Source organism: Orbicella faveolata, unplaced genomic scaffold (assembly GCF_042242905.1).
Source record: "Orbicella faveolata isolate gen_17 unplaced genomic scaffold, um_ofav_v1 contig_36, whole genome shotgun sequence".
Lineage (NCBI taxonomy): Eukaryota > Metazoa > Cnidaria > Anthozoa > Scleractinia > Merulinidae > Orbicella > Orbicella faveolata.
The window spans coordinates 14,737,501-14,758,442 of NW_028301565.1; positions in this window are offsets into that span (position 1 = coordinate 14,737,501).

Sequence of the window (20,942 nt, forward strand, 5' to 3'; positions counted from 1 at the left end):
CATTTCTTCATCTTTATTTCAGGCTAGTGCCTGCTTGGTCTAGATATATTATACGAAAAAGTAAAAAACTAGATACAGAAACCACACCGCATCATTCCGCCACGCTAAACACAGAAACTCGACCGAACTCAGCAAGCACATCTGGAGCCTCAAAGACAATGACATCGAACACTTTATTTCCTGGCGCATTCTCTCCTCACACTCGCCGTATAACAGCTCAAGCAAAAGATGTAACCTTTGCCTTAAAGAAAAATTCCTTATCATCTGCCAACCCGAGCTATCAACACTTAACAAACGTAATGAACTCGTATCATCTTGCCGCCACAGAAACAAAGCCCTCCTACGAAACAACTAACCCGTTAAATTTCGCGCTGCATATATTATGTAAATTATATTGTATATAAACGGTGGTAAAGATTGTTCTTATTAAATCCCCTGATGAGTGGGCAACCACGAAACAGGCTTGTAGGGATGAACTTGTAGTGTATTTGTGTTTTTCCTCCCACATTGTATACTTCGCTCTACTCTGATGTATTGAGCACTGTTCTACGAAAATCAAATTTTACACTTTATATATATATATATACATATATATAGTTCAGAAGTCCCGAAGAATCCGCTGAGCCCTACCTTTTATTTTTTATATTCAGTTCTGGATAACCCATATTCAATTCAAGGTAAAAAAACTAATTAATAAACAGACCATGTACTGATGTTTACTAGATGGGAAAACGACCATCTTGCATGTGATTATATCACATTGTTGAGTGAGCGGGTCGGTCAAGAACATGACGTTTGGTGCTCTTTGTATCATTTGACTTTTTATTTTGAGCTAGGTTTTCCTCCATTTAAAGAGGTTCTCCATGGGGAGTCTCGTTGACGGTTGACGGTTGAGAGAGTTGAAAACAAGCCGTTTTGACGCTTGACGGTTCAATTTTAGATCATCTGATGGTTGACGGTTAAGTTTTCGGAATGGCGTTTGTAATACGAAATTAAAGCGCAAATTTGGCTGTAATTTTTCGTAACGGGATACAATTTTGCCCTTATTTGAAAACTCCAATTAGTCCGATAATTTGTGGATTAAAAATTAGGTTTTTGGTCATCAAAAAGGTGTCAAAAGTCCAGCGGTAGCACTATACGTATTGATCGCCTGATCTTGACTCCAAAAGTTAAAGGACTTGACATAAACGTAGTTTTGTGATACATTTTAAAAAACGACAATTTACACGCATAAACAGCAAAACTTGACCCTATTTAAGACAATCGTTTAGTTCTTAATCAAGGATATCTGAGACATTTAATGTTTTAGGGTGGACTGACTTAGAAACAAACCGTAAAGTCCACAAATGTGTTTTAGTTTTTAAATGTTTGCATAACTTAGTTCCTCAGTATTTAAGTAACTATTTCATTAGGAACTACAATGTACATGGTTACAACACTCGAAGGAAGGCTGACCTCCATCTACCCAAACCCAAACTTAGCCTTGGCAAACGTACTTTTAGATTTTCTGGCACAGCCCTTTTTAATTCACTACCTTGTAAAATCCAACAAGCTGTATCACTCTCCTCTTTTAAAAATCTTGTCAAAGCCCATTTTGTTTATAGCACGTAATTTATGATATCTATTTTTTTCCCTACCAGTTCATGCTTGTAACTCGTTTCAATTTTTTAAACTCTTTTTATATAACTATTTCAACTACTAGACATTAGTTTTTTTTTTTTTTTAAACTCTATTTTTATAACTATTTTAAACTATTAGACATTTTATATTTTTAGAAATTGTATTTAGCAGGGCCCCTCTGGATACCAGCCACTGTGCTGAATGTGCCACCCTGCATAAATAAAGTTTTACCTACCTACCTACCATTTGACGGCTAATATTGGCTTGCTCATTTGACAGTTGACCGCAAAAATATTGACGGCTGACGGATAATTTTTTGGCCATTGGACGGTTGAACCCCATTGAGACCGTCTTTAAGGGTATTATTCTTTATAATCCATCAATTATTTTCGCTCGCGCGTGATTGGTCTAATTACGTCACGTGACCAAATATTCCCCAGCTAAAACTGGGGAATATCCCGGATTAGTATTATTAATAGTCCTCGAGTAGCGAAACTGGCACAATCGAGCGTGACGCTTTCTTTCATTTTATTCCTAAATAAATATTTCTTCAACTCGCATTTTCTAACTTTATTAGTCCATCAGCTGAGAACCGAAAATTTGGGTTTATGGCTTACTTGAGGGGAACAGCCGAAACACATGTCTTACCTTAATCTTTGACTATTAAGCATCATAAATATTTGTGATAGCAAGGAAAGAACGGTAGCTTTGTAAATCGAATTTTAAATTTTGCCCCACATAGCCTTTTTTTGTCGCCATCTTGAATTTTTGGGGAAGGCTCCAAAGTGGTTTGTATTCCTTTAATGTGAGTGAATTGTGTTTCAAATGCAAATTTTAATCGTTTCGGAGCTACAAACATGATGTCCATTTGTTTTAGTGCTTAAATTCAAAGTACATGACGTTATAAGTGACGTCACAACGCCTGATTATCTGTCACAATATGATCATTTTGCACTTATAATCACTACAAAAATATTGTGGGATACGGTTCTCAAAATTATTTCATAAAAAGAGAGTATGTAGGTAAACTGTTTGTATAAATTGCAAGTTTTCCCTTAAAATCATTTGCCTGTTTCCTACATCCAGTCCCAGTTCCCAAACATGCGGTCTCACAATCGAAAGTGCGATATTGTTTCCTCTGGACAATGATCTGGTCGACGGTGGATGAATGCATGGTATGCGGTTGTTAGGGATCTAGGTTAGCCCAGGAGGCTTCCTCGCGAGTATTTGGCTATTACTTCATTACAGACCTACATCCATTAGGAGATGACTCCAGCAAACGTCAAAGAAGACATCAAAGCCGTAGGAAAGCTGGTGGATCAGCTCAAGGATGTTATCACATAGCCATGGAAACAAGATGCAGCATTAACGAAGAGATACTGGAGGAGGCACTCGTGTGATAGCTGTACGAGAAGGAGTGCCAGAAAATGGATGCGCTGCGCTATGAGATCTACTGCGCCAGAGGCGGGAAAGCCTAGCAAGAGGCTTTGCGGCCATGCCAATCATCTTTAGTGTTATCAAGCAGCGATATGGAGAGGAGCCGTCACCACAGAGAAGACATTTGAAATACGACGCTAATAGCGGAGTATTTTTTACTATTTTTGAGGTGTCTGGAAAGGTGCTCAAACATAGTCTTGATTGTTTGGTGTAACTTCTCGATCGGAACTAAAACTAAGGAGAAACAGCAAAATAAAATCGTGGAAATATCTGCTAAAACAATCAGAAATCCAAACAAAGTCGCGGTCATGATTTAAGCTTGATGAATTGTTTATGAGTTTGAGAAGTTATAGATCCAAATGCAAGTGACAGCAGTGACTTAGGGCACTATATGATCCTGGTGTTTCTGTACTCCAATGAGCTCTAGACTGAAGTGTGGACCTAGTTACATGTATCTACGTTGAGTTATGGTATACTGGTTCATGACGTAGTTTGCTAAACGGAACTAAAGGTAGAAAAAGGTGTTTTTCTAGTATTGTGATGTGGAACACCTTATTGGTAATTTAGTTATTTCAGATGGTTGAAATAGAGGTTGAATACACAAACTAGATAACAAATTGGTGGCCTTTGTGACGTAATCTATGACGTCACTATAACTTGAACAACCACAGACAATGACGAAATAACATCTTAGATACTAATTATTCCAAATATACGTCCAGGCAAAATATTTTATGCTTCTAAGAAAAGATACATATAAGAAAATTAGACTTTTAATGTTTTTTTAGAATTCCAAGATTGCGACCAAAAGGAGGGTATTGGGGGTAAATTTAAAATCAATTTAAGAAGTGAAAGCTACCGTTCTATCCTTGCTATCATGCATTTTTATGATCCTTAATAGTCAAAGATTGAGAATATACAAAATTAGTTTGTTCCCCTTAAGTGAGTCATATAACCACCTCAGCTGATGGACTAATTTATCCATGGACATTGTCTGTTCCTTGTAGCTCACAGTTTTCCTCGAGCTACGCTCTCGGAAAACTGTTTGCTTCTCGGAACAGATACGGTCCGCGGACAAATATCCTCAGGCATATTGTCGCGCCAAATGGGGGCTATACTGTTCATATATCGTGACTACTAATTAGAACATGACATTGTAAGGGAAGGTCTAAGTGCACGTATCTCAATGACAATTTACATGTAAGTAAATTCAGGCTTTTTCAAATGAAATGCATGCAATTTATTATGTAGATAATTTAATTTATACGTAATTTATTCATAGAATGTAAGTCCATAGTATTCTCAAAATATCACGGGAGACTAAATCTAAAATTCCCTCAAGGTTCTATATAAATATTTAGATGGATCATATGAATAGGGTTTTTGAACTATTATTAGAGTACTTTTTCCTTAACAACTGCAATGACTTGTCCGCTTCACACATTCACCTGTGTGGATTGTTACATTTTCTAGCACAGGCGAACACCTTGGGCTACCGCCATTCCGTATATTTATATCACAAGCGGGCGAGAGTGTCCAACTAAATGTGTCTTTACAAACAGCTTCACGATAGCCAAAGCACATATACCACCCCTTCTCACAGTCGTTTCCTGGAGATACATGTAAGTACACATTATTTGGGGGACAAAGTTCCTTTAAGGTAGTATCTCTAGAACAGTCCGATAAGTCTCTTTTTCCCCGGATCTCCGACGTCTCATTTACAGCGTGATTGGATTCATGTCCTCCGTCCTCCAATATCAGTGATTTGAGAGGTTTACCCAGAGTTTGATCAAGCAGAAGCATACCGGCAAAAAGGACAAACAAATACAGCTGTAGGGACACACAAAAAATAAAGTTTTTAGAGAAGCACAAATGTTATTCAAGCGAGAATTTGGTTTTGACTTAAGACGACGTGGTGGCGGTGTCGATACTGTTTATATAACGAATAATATTTAAGTGACGTTGACCTTAATTTTAATTAATCTAATGGAGTACTTAAAAAAAGGCAATAAAACTAAGAGTTTGAAGAAATTGTCCGCTCGTAAATGCAATAAAGTACGTTGTGTCAAATCTTTGCTGCTGTCAAACGGCTTAGGCACCGAAAGATACTAGGAAAACTAGCACCGTACCGTGATGAGGAGATTTCTCCTTAAATACAAATGAAACAAAAAGTAGACAATGGTAACTTCTTCTGTCTTACCTTAATACACAATTCGGACTTCATTTCAAGCATTAGTTCTTCAGGGTTACTTTTTGGTCAAGTGAATTTCCAAGACTTTCTTTTAAATTCTTCAAAATCTTCGAGACTTAATGATGCATTCTCTAAGGCACCTGATCTTTTATATCTACCTTGTCAGAGTTTGCTTACTATTTTCAAAAGAAGTGTGTAAGGTTATTTTTAGTCTCGGATCAAGCTACTTTTAGCCCTAGCGGGACAAATTTTCTAGAGTTGTTTAACATTTCCCGTTACATCTCGTTAAAGCTCTTAAATTATACACAAGGTGTATGCATGCAGTTAATTCCGAGGAAGGAGTTCACGGTTCCCTCTGCCATAGTCAGTCGACTTAATTTTCGCACTTAGTCGAACTTTACTCTTTGCAGAAGGAAATAAATATATCTTTTCCCATTACATTTTGTTTTTAGATGCCGGTTCTGTTTTATTATCCTTAAGTTTGTTTGTAAACTGCTTTAAGGAAACATTCTCTGTGGGAAGATAATAGATTCAATGATTTTCAAATATGAACAGGAAAAGCTGAAAAGACAAGACACGCCTTCAGCACAATACTCACACGAATGACTTCAAGGGTTCTTAATCCGGCATTAATTGCGTTCGATTTTAATATTATATCAATAAAGTTTTTTACTTTTTCGTATAATATATCTAGACCAAGCAGGCACTAACCGGAAACAAAGATGAAAATATGAGACAAATAAGTAAGAATAATTTTGTTTAGGAAATCCTTTTAGAATGGCGCTTTCATGGCTCTTTGTGTAAGTAATAGCTAAAGAGAGAAGTTCAAATGCATGTGTTGGCGTAAAATATCTGTAAGTGAAGCAGGGGTATTGCATTATAATCATAAGGAGGATTCTTGCAAAACAGCCATTGCGCGCGCAAAAGCAAAACAACATGCGCAAACTAGTAAGGGACATGTTTGGAAAAGCATGTCAAAAAAAAACGAAACGTCTTGTGCTACGTACAACTTGAGTTTACTCTGGACTGCGTTTCTCTTTCCAAGAGCTAGATTAAGTTTTGTATTTTCCTTGATTACAATATTAAAAAAACACACACACACACACACACACACATACTTGAGAAGAATTTTTTCTTTATGCAATTCCATAAACGCGACTTGATTAAAAAATTCTCGAAGAAAATTAGCTGAAGGACAAATAGGAATTTTCTACGTATGCAAAACACTACAAGTTTGGTCATGTAATATTTACAATGTACCTGATCAAAAAAAAAAAAACCTGTTTTCCAGAAATAGGAAAACCCGAGATCGATACAACTTTTTCATGATGTTTCCTCTCGTCCCATGTCACGGCAGTCTCTCAGAATTTATTGATAAATTTATAGGTCACAAGTTCCGGAGAATACCCCAGGGCCGTACCGTTTATTGTTTATATTCAGTTCTAGATAAGGACTGAAGAAATAAAAAAATAAAAAACACAAGCAGATGTACTGATTTTTATTAGATCGCAAAACGGCAATCTCTTGTGACTCTATCGCATTATTGAGTGAGCAGGCCGGTCGGGAACATAACGTTTCTGCAGTTGTTAAAATTAACATTCAGACATCAACTGACCGAGAAAAGATAAGACGGCATTCTGATTGAAATTCACATTAATACACGAAATTGTACCCATTAACGCATGCCCTTCCTTGAAATATCGTGTTTTAAGTAAAATATCAAACTCTTATAATCAACTGATTCAGGTCCATTAAAAAACCAAAACTTTCTTTGGAAAGTGTTGACCACCATTTGAAGGCTTAAATAACCAAACAAACAAACAGGCAAACAAACAAACAGCAAGTAGTCTTTTCCTCTGAGTTGTAACTTCTTTAGGGAATACCCACACCCACCTAATAAAACCTCTTCTATCTGACAGCTGCCGCATAATTTATTTTAAGTTTCCATGTCGTTAATTTGCCTGATTAACACTGGCCACTGTGGTCAACCATTACGTTAGAGATGATGAGCAATGTAATATGTGATTTCCATAATCTTGAAGCGCTAGCTCATCCTTGCATCATCTCATACTTCAGTTTCTGCCAGCTGTTTACATGTTTAGGGTTGTGCAATACTTTACTCGAGTCCAAGAGATGTCTTAGTACTATTCAGTTGTTCGCGTGGTTCAGTGCCACTCGAACAGGGCATTGAATGTACGTTAACAGGTATTAGCTTAACTTCTTTCGTGAGAACTGCATGGCAGATCAATAAATCATTGAGGATTGTCACATGAGGATCAGCAACCCTGTTTGTAAGATGATGCAAGAAAACCAGAACCGGTATACTATCTTCAGTTAGTCTTTCAGCGGAAGGTTCTTTCTTAACTGGTATACTGACATCTATATTTGGCACTATCATGTTTTTTTTGTTTTGTTTTGTTCTTTGTTTTTTGTTTTTCTTCCAAATGCCTTTAAGTGTACTTGATAGGGCTTAGGAATTTTAAAACAAGGCACGCACAACTATTCTGTTAAAAAAGAAGAATCATTTTTATTCATAAAGAATCAGATATTACAGTATTATGGACCCACCATATCATTATATAATAATTATATTATATAACATTTTGATAATTAAAAAGAGGGTCCCCTATACTTTTTCCGTGACGCGTGAGTAAGCATTATTTGCTTTGCGTGAAGCGTGAATGAAGATTTATTTTTTCCGTGATTCGCGAATCTATATTTTTCCGTCCTCGGGAAACTGGTTTCGATGCTCTCATGATCCGTGAATTATGCATTTACTTACGCGTGATTTGTGAACCAACGACTTTTGCGGGAATAATTTTTCACTTCTTTTGGAGATTTTAGCGTCATTAAAGCTCGTAAACTACACCAAACTAGATGTAAAACCTGCCCATTCGACGCGCTTGAGGCTGGAGGACTGAGAACTAACCACAGCGACAGTGAACCAGGAGGGCCTAGAATCTAGTCTGTCACGAAGTGTCAGACACGGCATTTCGATGCATCAAAATGGAGGGTTCTGTATGTTTTGCGAACGTGGACAGAATTTTTATTTTTACGTGACACATGATTTAGCCTTTGCATTTTACGTGAAACGTGATTGCTTGCTTTTTTCTGTAAAATTTTCCTCGTTTAGTTTTCTTTTAGATGCAGGTTCTTCTTAATTCCCTTCCCTTTCGTTTGTAAACTCCGTCCGAGTAACCTTCTTTTCAGGAAGATAATTGTCTAAATGGTATTCAAATATGAGCAGGAATAGCTGAAAAATCAAGACACGCCTTCAGCACAACGCTCACACGAATGACTTCAAGGGTTGTTAATCCGGCAATAATCGCGTTCGTTTATAACATTTTACCAAAAATGTCAAGTATTTTCTTTTTCGTACGGCATAATTTTATCTAGACCAATTAAGCACTAACCTGAAAGTACTGGCCATGAGACATAAGTAACAGTAAATCAGTTTCTCTTAGCTCTTTGTGTAAGTAGGAGCAAAAAGGAGAATTTCAAATTCACGTCAGTAAAATGCCTGCATGTGTAGAAGGGGAAACGTATAATTAATAACCATTAAGATAAGTGCAAAAAAACCTGTGTAAGCGAAAAACAAAACAACACGAGAGAACTTGGGAGTATGGACAAACACGTTAAAACACAAAGCATGTTCTGTTACAACTTGAGATTACTCTGGATTACGTTACTTTGTCAACCCTCCCACGAGCCAGACCATTTTCCGTTTCCTTCTTTGTTAAAACCGTCAAAAGCACACACTTATTTAAGTCTATAAATATTTGTTAATGTCTAGCAATATCCCATTCGTGTACTAGGGAGTGATCCTTTGTTACGTTAAGATGACTCTTGGACTCGGGCGAAGTATTGCAAAACCCTTAACAGCCGAAACTGACCATACATGTGCTAGTAGAAATACTGCTATTCGCGTTACTCTACTGGAACCGGAGATAAGCTCGAGCCAGATGGGACACTTACCTCGTATGCAGACGCATCCTTCTATAAACAAGGCTAATCAAGAAATCCCTTTTTGAATTGCTCATAATCTCCGGCGTAGTGGTTGACCACAGTGGCCAGTGGAGGCGTGGTGGTCTCATGGTTAGAGCGCTCGTCTCAGGATCGAGCGGCCCGGGTTCGAGCCCTGGCGCTCCGGGGACATTGTGTTGTGTCGTTGGCCAAGACACTTAACTCTCACAGTGTCTCTCTCCACCCAGGTGTATAAATGGGTACCGGCGAACTTAATGCTGGGGGTAACCCTGCGATGGACTAGCATCCCATCCAGAGGGAAGTAGAAATATTCCTAGTCGCTTCATGCTACAGAAACCTCCCTGGCTCGTATGTAGACTTAAACTTTACCTTAAGCTTTACAGTGGCCAGTGGTAATTATGCAAAATAATAACATGGAAAAACTTAAGATAAATTATGCAGTAGCCGGTCAAGTCGGCGTGTGGATATTCCTTAAAGAAGTCACAACCGTTAGGAGAAAATTTACTCGTTGTTTGTTTGTTTCCTTGTTTGAGACCCCAAAATAGTATTCTATACAGTTTTCCAGAAAATGTTTTGTTACAACGGTTGGTTATAAGAGATCGACATACATGTGAAACATAATATTTCACTAATCTATATATATAAAAAATGTATATCTGACCGATTTTCCAAAAACATGCCTGCTATTTTGGTGCAAAGTCTTTAACACGGTTTTCATAAATTCAGACATATATTGGCACAGAATGTCCTAAACTGCTCAGGGAATTCCCTAGTTTGACTCTGCATGCTTTAGAAAGATCGACAGAAATTAGACACGCTCGTTTTTCGACCTTTCTGGGTCATGCAGTCTTGTTCCTTTGAAATATATGTCTGGATTTATGAAAACGGTGTTAAAGACTGAATCATGTGTTTTTTTATTTATTTGTTTTCTTTCATTTTTTTTTTTCTGCTTTCGCTATGACGGCAGCTTGTAAATTTTACCTAGCATGAAATGTAGAAACTCCTTACCGCATGTTTCATTTATTCAGGTATTTTTTTCATTATTTATCGACCACCCCTTCCCCCCCACCAGCCCCTTTTCAATTTGGGTTAAGTTTAGCCCAGGCTACACTCGTCTGAATTCAGTTCGCGCGGTGACTCTGACAAAGAGCGACCGATTAGCGTTCTGTATTTGCTGTCTAAAGGAAGTCTGCCCGAGGACATCATGAAGTCCAATGTAGGCCCAAGTCTAACGATTTGTTAGTAAGCGTCGTCCATTATCGTACGTGAGGCGGGCCTGAGGAGATGTGTAAACTGTGTGGGTCACATTTAGTCCCATAACAGTAGGCCGTTTGCCCAGTGGCGATAATGTTGTGCTTGCTTTAGACGGCAAAAATCTTTAGCCACATCAATTTAGGGCTTAGACGTGCAATGGACTAGACATTTCTAGCTGCTGTTGGCGTCATTTGCTCTGAACTTTGATGTAGCTAAAGACTTCGAAAAAAATCTGTTGAAATCTGGATGTGCCATTCCGTGCTCGACAAAATTTGAAGTACATCCGGTACATTGCCATTTGCGAGCAAAACATGGCCTCTAGCAGAGTGAAGAACATGAGTTCAAGCGCTGATCGTGAGTAGAATTTCCTTGTTTTATCAATTTTAGGCGTTCTCGGCTTTGCTAACTATCAGAACTGTCTGTGATTTGCTAGCGCGGAAGAAATTTATTTGCGTGGCTTCCGGGCGATAATTGACGTAACGACAACATGTTGAGTGTTCGCTTACTGCTAACTATGGCCTAGTTTGTTTGAAGTTTTATCGATTCTCGATGCAGGAAGCTCTTGTTCAGTCCATGTAGGACGATGCAGGCCTTTAGAAAGCGACAGATTAGCTCTCCGCTGCGGTTTTGATATCTGTACGTTCGTGTTGATTTAGACTCCAATTTCATTTTAAAAGCACTCTTAATTAAATTGTACAATTCATGATTCAACGAAAAGACGGTGAATTTAGTCTTCCTGGCCTCAAAAGGCATACAGGAGAGTTATTTGCTCTTATTTGAGCTACGATAAGCCTTGTGGAAAGCTAGCTCTAGGACAGAATAGTATCAAGATTATCAGTGACAAGTCAAATTCAGTGGCTATGGTTTTGCGAATCCAGACAGATATAGTCGGGTGTGATATCCACTACACCATCAGGACGACCATGCTGGCAACACGGCAATCGAAGGTGTGATTTATATGGAATCGAATGGAACGTGCTCTCCCAGGAAATTTTCTTTCAAGGTGACAAGGTAGGGGAAGCCTATAACTCCGTTTTTGAAATCCAACTAAGGATCAAGTTAATAATATACGACCGAAGTCAACTTAGCGGATGACAATGAAGGATCCACAAGAGATACAGGCTACTTTTAAATTAATATATACTGTATATGAAAGAACCCCTGACCCTGTACACCCCAGATAATCATATTTTAAAGTGAATAAATGTTTGAAAGAAAATTCGCCCACTCAGGGCGAATTTTCTTTCAAACATTTATGGATTTCAAAACCGGAGTTGTAGGCTTCCCCTACTTTGTCACCTTCAAAAAAAATTTCCTGGGAGACCACGTTCCATTCCACATAAATCACATCTTCGATTGCCGTGTTGCCAGCATGGTTGTCCTGATGGTGTAGTGGATATCACACCCGACTAGTATTACGGGGGGACGTGGGTTCATATCCCACTCAGGGCGAATTTTCTTTCAAACATTTATTCACTTTAAAAATATATATATATATATTTACAAGAAACAGCACCTGACAGTGCCAGTGTATCGTAATGTGAAGGTAACCCAAACACTGAACAAACAACGGTAAAGGCTAAGATAATAATACCAGTTTTAAAAGGCCAGTTTCACGTATCACTTAGCACACAAATTAAAAAGCTACTGATTCTTATGATTTTTTGGAGATAGCTATAGAACGCAAGGGACCTCCCTCAATGATTCATTGGTCTGTCGGTTTGCCCGATAAAGATCAATAAAGTTATGAGACAAATTAACTTAACGCAACTTAAGTTTGTGCGGGATTTCTAAAATTGAAAATTCTTAACTAAAATTGGCACAAAGTACTATATGCAAAAACAAACTGGTGGAAATAGCACCAACTAACCGAAATCGATACGACCATAGGAAATAAAAAAATTTATTGTTTCTATTGGCAAATAGCGACGGTCTCTTTGAATGTTTACACATTTAAAGTTCACAAGTTCCGGTTCATACCATCCTTTTTATGTTGAATTCGCTGATCGGTTTTTTTCAGTATAAATAAAGCTTTTATTATTATTATTATTATTATTATTATTATTATTATTATTATTATTATTATTAAACCACTGGGTCGTATCGTTTATGGAATACATTGCTCTGGATAACACGTAATAAACTTGGTGTAAAAAATCTCATTAAAATTAAACAGACTGATGTATTCTTACTAAACACCAAAAGGAATGTCCTTTGTGACTCTATCACATTATACATGAATATTTCACTATTTTTTACAAATTTCTTTGCTTGATAGGGCTTACCAGTTGAAGAAAAGACACACACGACTGTTTGTTTTAAAGATTGAAATCATTTTTATTCATAAAGAATAAGGTATTACAATAGCACAGAATTATAATATTGTTACAATACAACAAAAACCTAACAGGCAAAGTTTTCGTTTATTATCAAAGCTATTATGTTTATGTCAATTTTTTTCTTCAAAAATGTTTATAAACTATTTTAAGAAATAAAAAAAACACAGATATTACTTCGATATGTACAAATGTTACACTTCGTTTCTCGTTAACATCTTTTTAAATGCTGTGTCACTATCAACAATGGCAACCCTTCGTTCTCCTAACTTTGATCTTTCCATTGCTACCTAAATCAATTGTCACAGATTCGAAATCTGGAGTACACTTTGGATATCCATGTGGAGCTACATTACTAAGGCACTGAAGGCTAACGGTGTTGCAGACCACTTCAACATAATTGTAGCAGGAATACCACCCCTTTACACAGCCGTATGCCGATTTTGGGGGTAAATAAGACGGTGGACTGCAGAAGTCTGTCAAATTGTAAATTGCCTCTCGTTTTCCTCGCACGATTGATGTTTCATTTTTCATTGCTTGGGTTGATTCATGTAGATCTTCAGTAAATCCCTGCTCCTCTGCTCTTTCTGATTTGTACGGTTTACCCTGTACTTGAGTTTGTAGACACATAAACGCAAATAGAACAGACAATAACTGAAAAAAAAAGACAACTTAATTATCATATATATGGATGAAGAGGTAACAGACCAAAGCCATTTTCCAAGGTACAAATAACATAAAAATATTTTACTATCAGCCCGCGAAATCACATGGCATATCGCCTTTACCGAGGAGGCCGTGGGCCGATCTCTAGTTGGCTAAAATCAGAGGCTAACCAGAGAACCGGTTGTGGTATTTAATATTTGGTATTCTATTGGTATTCCTTGTTTGGATTTTTCCTTGAATACAAACGACAACATATAGACAATGGCAACTCCTTTCATCCTACCTTTGTACACAATCTGGACTTCATTTTCAGCCTTACTTCTTCGGTGTTACCTTTTTGCGAAAATAAGGTAATTTGTGGTTCTTTCTCTCCGATACTTGATGATGCATTCTCTATCGCACCTGATCTTTTATATCTGCCGTGTTAGAGTTTGCTTGCTATTTTTAAGCCAGGTGTGTAACATTATTTTTAGTCTCGGAGTAAAGCGGTTTACTTTTAGCCCTGGTGAGACAAATTTTACAGCTTTCATTAACATTTTCCGTTTAATGTCGTTGAAGGTCTCAAACTATACACAAGGAGTGTTATGCATTTAGCTTACACCGAGGGAGGGATTTTTTCCTCTGCCACAGTTAGGTATCTCTCCTAAGAGCCACAGAATGATTTTCCTTTGGGCCATGATTGGCAGAATGTAAAAATATATATATATAATATATCAGTCCCGTTTAAATTTCTTTGAGATACAGGTTCTTCTTTATTCTTTTTCATTTTGTTGGTAAACTGCGCCAGAGTAACTTTCTCTTCAGGAAGATAATTGTCTAAATGATATTCAAATATCAGCGGGAATAGCTGAAAAGACAAGACACGCCTTCAGCACAACACTCACACGAATGACTTCAAGGGTTGTTAATCCGGCAATAATCGCGTTCGTTTATAACATTATATCAAAAAAGTCAAGTATTTTCTTTTTCGGACGACATAAGTTTATCTGGACCAATTAAGTACTAACCTGAAAGTATGAGACATGGACATAAACAACAATAAATTTTCTCTTGGCTCTTTGTGTAAGTAGGAGCAAAAAGGAGAATTTCAAATTACGTCAGTAAAATGTCTGCACGTGCAGAAGGGGAAACGTATAATTAATAACCATTAGGATAAGTTCAAAATAACGTGTGCAAGCGAAAAACAAAACAACACGAGAGAAATTGGGAGTAAGGACAAACACGTTAAAACACAAAGCATGTTCTGTTACAACTTGAGATTACTCTGGATTACGTTATTTTGTCAACCCTCCCAAGAGCCAGACCATTTTCCGTTTCCTTCTTTGTTAAAACCGTCAAAAGCACACGCTTATTTAAGTCTATAAATATTTGTTAATGTCCAGTAATATCCCATTCGTGTACTAGGGAGTGATCCTTTGTTACGTTAAGATGACTCTTGGACTCGGGCGAAGTATTGCAAAACCCTTAACAGCCGAAACTGACCATACATGTGCTAGTAGAAATACTGCTATTCGCGTTACTCTACTGGAACCGGAGATAAGCTCGAGCCAGATGGGTCACTTGCCTCGTATGTAGAAGTATCCTTCTATAAACAAGGCTAATCAAGAAATCCCTTTTTGAATTGCTAATAATCTCCGGCGTAGTGGTTGACCACAGTGGCCAGTGGAGGCGTGGTGGTCTCATGGTTAGAAATATTCCTAGTCGCTCCATGCTACAGAAACCTCCCTGGCTCGTATGCAGACTTAAACTTTACTTTAACCTTTACAGTGGCCAGTGGTAATTAGGCAAATTAATAACATGGAAACTTAAAATAAATTATGCGGCAGCCGGTCAAGTCGGTGTGTGGATATTCCCCAAAGAAGTCACAACCGTTAGGAGAAAAGTTACTCGTTGTTTGTTTGTTTCCTTGTTTGAGGCCCCAAAATAATATTCCACACAGTTTTCCAGAAAATGTTTTGTTACAACGGTTGGTTATAAGAGATCGACATACATGTGAAACATAATAGTTCACTAATCTTTATATATAAAAATATATATTTATTTACAAGAAACAGTACCTGACAGTGCCAGTGTATCTCAATGTGAAGGTAACCCAAACACTGAACAAAAATAACACCAGTTTTAAAAGGCCAGTTTCATGTATCACTTAACAAACAAAGCTACTGATTATTATGATCTTTCAGAGATAGCTATAGAACGCAAGGGACCTCCCTCAAGGATTCATTGGTCTTTCGGTTTGCCCGATGAAGATCGATAAAGTTATGAGACAAGTTAACCTAACGCAACTTAAGTTTGTACGGGATTGGCACAAAGTACTATATGCAAAAACAAACTGATGGAAATAGCACTAATCGAAATCGATACGACTATAGGAGACAAAAAAGTTATTGTTCCCATTGGCAGATAGCGACGGTCTCTTAGAATGTTTATACATTTTTTAAAGTTCACAAGTTCCGGAGAAAACCACCGGGTCTTATCGTTTGGTCGTATCGTTTGGAATATATTGTTCTGGATAACACTTAATAAACTTGGTGTAAAAAATCTCATTAAAATCAAACAGACTGATGTATTCTTACTGAACTCCAAAATGAATCGCGTTTGTGACTCTATCACATTATCCATGAATATTTCACTATTTTTTGCAAATGTCTTTGCTTGATAGGGCTTACGAGTTACGCACAATTATTTGTTTTAAATATTAAAATCATTTTTATTCTTAAAGAATAAGGTATTACAATAGCACGGACCCATAATATTGTTGCAATACAACAAAACCTAACAGGCAAAGTTTTCGTTTATTATCAAAGCTATTATAGTTATATCAATCTTTTTCCTAAAAAGTATTTATAAACTAGCTTAATAAATAAAAAGCACATATTACTTCGATATGTACAAACGTTACACGCCGTTTCTCGTTAATATCTCTTTAACTGCTGTGTCACTATCAACAATGGCAACCCTTCGTTCTCCTAACTTTGATCTTTCCATTGCTACCTAAATCAATTGTCACAAATTCGAAATCTGGAGAACACTTTGGATATCCATATTGAGCTACATTACTAAGGCACTGAAGGCTAACGGTGTTGCAGACCACTTCAACATAATTGTAGCAGGAATACCGCCCCTTTACACAGCCGTATGCCGATTTTGGCGGTAAATAAGACGGTGGACTGCAGAAGTCTGTCAAGTTATAAATCGCCTCTCGTTTTCCTCGGACGATTGATATTTCATTTTTCATTGCTTGGGTTGATTCATATAGATCTTCAGTAAATATCTGCTCCTCTGCTTCTTGTGATTTGTACGGTTTACCCTCTACTTGAGTTTGTAGGCACATACACGCAAAAAGAACGAACAATAACTGAAAAAAAGACAACTTAATATATATAAAGATGAAGAGGCAACAGACCAAAGCCATTTTCCAAGGTACAAATACATAACAATATTTTACTATTAGCCCGCGAAATCACGTGGCATATCGCCTTTACCGAGGAGGCCGTGGGCCGATCTCTAGTTGGCTTAAATCGGAGGCTAACCAGGGAACCGATTGTGGTATGTAGTATGTTATATTCTAGATTTTTCCTTGAATACAAATTACAACAATATGTAGACAATGGCAACTCATTTCATCTTACCTCTATACACAATCTAAACTTCATTTTCAGCCTTACTTCTTCGGTGTTACTTATTGCCGGGTTAAGGAAATTTCTGGTTCTTGCTTTTAACTCTTCAAAAATCTCTGTGACTTGGTGATGCATTCTCTATCGCACCTGATCTTTTATATCTGCCGTGTTAGAGTTTGCTTGCTATTTTTAAGAGAGGTGTGTAACATTATTTTTAGCCTCGAAGTGAAGCGGTTTACTTTTAGCCCTGGTGAAACAAATTTTACAGCCTCTATGAGCATTTGCCCGTTTAATGTCGTTAAAGCTCTTAAACTATACACAAGGCGTATTATGTTTGCACCGAGGGACGCATTGGTTCCACTGCATGCCACAGTTAGACGATCTGTTTTAAGAGCTACAGAATCATTGGGCTTTGGGCTTTGGGCTCTAATTGGCAGAAAAAAAAATTCCTTTTGAATTTTCTTTAAGATGCAGATTTTTCTTAATTCTGTTTAAATTTGTTTGTAAACTGCGTCAGAATAACATTCTCTTCAGGAGTATAATTCAAATGTGAACAGGAAAAGCTGAAAAGGCAAGAAACTCCTTCAGCACAACACTCACACGAGTGACTTCAAGAGTTCTTAATCCGGCAATAATCGCGTTCGCTTACAACATTACGTTAAAAAGGTCAAGTATTTCTTTTTCGTACAACATAATTTTATCTAGACCGAGTAGACACTAACCTGAAATTAAGATATGAGTCGTAGATAAGAATAATTTTGCTCACTGAGAGCTCTCGTAAGACTGTCGCTATCGTGGCTCTTTGTATAATTAAGTAAGAGCCCAAAGGAGAAGTTTAAATGCATGTATAAGCGTAACATGCCTGCGTGTGCAGAAGGGGAAAGTAAGTGCAAAATAACCTGTCCGAGCAAAAAAACAAAACAACATGCGCAAACTCATAGGCACATATCTCGACAAACACGTTAAAACACAAAACATCTTCTGTTACAACTTCAGATTACGCTGCATTGCATTACTCTACTGACCCTTCCAAGAGCCAGACTAATTTTTGTTTTGTTCTCCGCTAAAATGTTAAAAAAAAAACCTGAGAAGAAAGTTTTTCTATATTTGAGTCTATAAATAGTTGCTAATGGCCATTTAATAGCCCTTTCGCGTATTAGGGATTGATCCTGTATTTCGTTACATGCATGAGATGATTCTGGCCCTCGGGCAAAGAACTGCAAAACCCTTAACATTTGAACAGCGTTTGCCAGATGGGCAATTGGCTCGTATACAGACCTGGCCGTCTACAATCAAGGCTACTCGTGAAATCCCTATTTAAATTGCCCATAACATCCGGCTTAACGGTTGACCACAATGGCCAGTGTTAATTAACTTAACAACAAGGAAACTCAGTTAAGATTAGCTGCAGCTGTCAACTTGGAAATATTTTATTCAGTCAGCGTGTGGATATTCCCGGAAGAAGTTGCAACTTATGGAAAAGGTACTCGCTGTTTGTTTGAGGCCCCAAAATGGTACTCTATACGGTTTTCCAGGAAACGTTTTGTTACATCGGTTGGTTATAACAGTTCGACATACATGTAAAACATGATAGTCCATTGACCTTTACAAAATCGAATAATATTCATGTCTTATGTGAGAGAGTCACAAAAGACGTTCGTTTTGGGTAGAAATGCATCTGTCTGTTTAATTTTAATGAAACTTTTACATCGAGTTGAATATTAAGTGTTATCCAGAACAATATATTTCAAAAACGATAGGACCCAGTGGTTTTCTCCGAAACTTCTGAAGATTTTAAAACGTACATACATTCTAAGTGATCACCGTTATCTACCACGAGGTAAGGTAAAGGTAAAATCTGCATGCGAGCCAAGTGGCCCACCAGGCCGGGGCTTATCCCGGTTTCTGTAGCATGAAGCGACTAGGAGTATTTTTACTCCCCCATGAATGGGATGCTAGTCCATCGCAGGGTTACCCCCAGCATTAAGTTCGCCGGTACCCATTTATACACCTGGGTGGAGAGAGGCACTGTGAGAGTAAAGTGCCTTGCCCTAGAACACAACACAATGTCCCCGGCCAGGGCTCGAACCCGGACCGCCCGATCCGGAGACGAGCGCACTAACCATGAGGCCACCGCGCCTCCCACTAAGAAGAAGCTCATAAATAATAAATGAATAATTCAGTCTTTTCTTTATCTCACATGGTCGTATCGGTTGCGGTTTCTTCTATTTTCAACAATTTGTTTTTGCTAATAGTACCGTGTGCCAATTTTAGTTAAGTATTTTAAATTCTAGAGATTCCCTACAGACTTAAGTTACTTTAGGTTAACTTGTCGTATAACGTTACCGATCTTATCAGGCAAACGAACAAACCAATGTTAATAGTGGCCCTTGGGTCTCAGTGGCCCTTGTGTTCCATCTCTGAACCTTGTGTACAAGGTGATACATGCATGAAAGCGGCCTTTTAAAGCCGGTATTATCTTAGCCTTTTGCGTTGTTTGCTCGCTGTTTAGATTGACTTTACATTAAGATACACTGGCACTATCAGGTGCTTTTTTTGGAAATAAATACATTTCTCAAATGTTTTTACTTGGTAGCGTTTACGAATTCGAAAAAGGCATATACAACTATTTGTTTTAGATATTAAAATCCTTTTTGTTACGAATAAGGTGTTACAATAGCATGGACCCATAATATTCTTACAATATAACAAAACCTAACAGGCAAGGTTTACTTTATTATCAAAGTTATTACAATTATGTCAATTTTTTGCTAAAACATATTTATAAACTATTTTAATAAATAAAAAGCACATATTGCTTCGTTATGTACAAACTTTACCCGCCATTTCTCGTTAACACCATTGAAATTTGATTGTCACTATGCACACTTGCAAGCCGTCGTTATTTTAACTTTCCTGTTCTCAATTGTCCTAATAGCAAATGTTGCAGTACATTTGGGAGATGCAAACTGAGCTATATTATAGCACCGAAAGCTCCGTTTTTTGCAGACCGGTTCAGCATAACCTCTGCAGTAATACCATCCCTTTACACAGCCGTTTGACGATGCTGACGCCGGGCCATAAGAGACACCATAATTTGCAGCACTGCAGAAGGATGTGAAATTGTATATCACTTCTCGTTTGCCTCGAATGACCAATGTTTCATTCTGAATTGCTTGGTTTGATTCATGCAGATCTTCAGTAAATCTCTGGTCTTCTGCTTCTTGTGATTTGTACGGTTTACCCTGTACTTGGGTTTGTAGACGCATACACGCAAAAAGAACGAACAATAACTGCAAAAAATGAAAAAAATGGTCGAGATGGTTAAAATCAGAGTCTAAATTATGGGTAAACCAGGGAACCGCGTATAGTAATTAGTATTTAGCATTCTCGATTTTTTCTTAAATACAAATTACAACAGCATGCAGATAATGGCATCTCCTTTCATCTTACCTTTATACACAATCTTGAGTTCATTTTCAGACTTTCTTCTTCGGTGTCACGTCTGGTTCTTTCTAGACTTTTAATTCTTTAAAATCTCCGAGACTTAATGATGCATTCTCTGTCGGACGTGATCTTTTATATCTACCGTGTTAGAGTTTGCTCGCTATTTTTATGAGAACTGTGTAACATTATTTTTAGTCGCGGAGTAAAGGTGTGTACTTTTAGCCCTGGTGGGACTAATTTTACAGGATTCATTAACATTTTCCGTTTATTATCGTTAAAGCTCTTAAACTATACACAAGGTGTATTGTAATTAGTTTACACTGAGGGACGAATTGTTTCCTATGCCACAATTAGGCGACTATCTTTCTTAAGTGCCACAGATTCATC